Genomic DNA, 1861 nt, shown 5'->3' on the forward strand with positions numbered 1-1861 from the left:
AAAAAACCATGTGTGATACAAAACAGTCTTTTAAGATCGGTTTACACCTATATGATCATCATCAGATATGTCTGGCTATCTGAAACAGCTTATAAAAGTTAAAAAAAAACTTTTAGCCAAAATAGGCGCAGTTAATACAAGCAAATAAAAGGTAGTATAACGGTATGTTGACAGCTACCGCACGTTACAGGTCAATTTGCTTTGTTTACCACGGTTTCTAACGTTTTTACATCTACAGTCAAAGATTGTTTCATATTCTTTTAGTTTTATATCTCTGGTGCCCGTGTCGTGTAATTATGTCGTGTTTCATAAATAAGTAGCATGGCTTATTTTTCTGAAATTTGCTTCCGTCCACGAAATTATTAGCATTTTGAAGTGCGTTTCATTTGTTATAGAAAAAAAGAGGGCTTTAGAAGAACGTTGGCACTTTCATTGCGCATTTCTAGTACTTCTGTCATTGGCCTTAAAGTTTATTTGACGCTTGTGCCAACTAAGCTCTAGAAATATTCTCTTGGAGCTCTTAGATCAGCATAAACAGGGCTTAAGACAGTTGTTTTCTTTTTTAGAGAATGTAATCAAATGGTTCCTAAGTAACGGCGCATTAGCGGCACAATGTGGAGGCGTGTGTTGGAGTCTCTCACTCTTGTTATTTTGCTTCTGATCAGCTTCATAAGTCGTGTTGGGGATCGGAAGTTGTCTGTGGCATCTGCCTACCACACTTATTTCAACATCAAAATGCTATACTAGCATGTGATATGGTCGTCATACATCAGTTAAACAAATTAACAGTAATTTCCTAAGCGTCGGAACTTGTTTTGCAACGGAAACACCATCACAGTGAGGCAACGAACTATATTTAAAAACAACTGAATGTATTTCATATTTGAGGGGTACCTAATCAGAATTATTTGTAGCATAATAGAGGCTACAATTGCAAAGCAAGTGTATATTGAACAATATCCATTTATTTTAATCAAAATCTACATGAATCAAAGAAAATTATTGCTAAGCAGTTACTATCGTACGAACATTAGTGCACTGAATATCAATAGCAAACAGTGGATCAGCTGCGTCTAAATACAATGCGAATACATTGCAAGATATCTCAAAACTGACTGGAAGATTGCTTGTGAAGTGCTACAAATCTTCGTAATCTGCGCAGCTCGCAAATGCAAAGTAAAGGCGTACAAGAATCACAAATTAACACAGCTCTAATTGCGCAAAAAATCCTGGAAATTGCGAGCTGCTTAGATAATGGAATGCGCTAAATACGACATGTGATATTTACTTAGAACTCAGGCAACGTACGCCAAAATGCACGAGTCGGAATCGAATGAGAAAGACAGAGATGGCGGCAGAGAAAGGCCGCCACTGTCATCTTCTGGATTAGGAAAGACGCAGATGTCTTTCCCACAGCAAGCCCCGAAATACTCTCTCCTCTGAACATAGCGTCTTCTTTTTTGAAAAATTCAGCTCGGAGGGGAGAACTTCCAGCCGGTCGTACTGTGATCAGCGAGAATTTCGCTTTTTTCCCCTAAATACGGGAGAACCCTGTACATGTTTCCCATTCTTGACTCACTGAATCCATTTTAACGTGCAGACAGTTGGTATCGGTTCCTAGCCAAGTTACACTCATTGTTCGAGCACTTCCCACCAAAGCTCGGAGTCGGACAAGAGTCATGTGATTGGATAACAAGATTTTGGGGTGAAGGCAACGAATTTTCCCACAGCGGGCTAGCAGCGACGTGTCGGCGTCTTCAGCGATCTGCGTATAGGAAGGTGAATTCGTCATGCACAGTTATTCTCTAGTGATTTGTTGATAGCGCCTTTCATTTGTCTCCAAAACGGATGGCCAGGCGTT

This window comes from Schistocerca piceifrons, chromosome 5 (assembly GCF_021461385.2).
Source record: "Schistocerca piceifrons isolate TAMUIC-IGC-003096 chromosome 5, iqSchPice1.1, whole genome shotgun sequence".
NCBI classification, from domain to species: Eukaryota; Metazoa; Arthropoda; class Insecta; order Orthoptera; family Acrididae; genus Schistocerca; species Schistocerca piceifrons.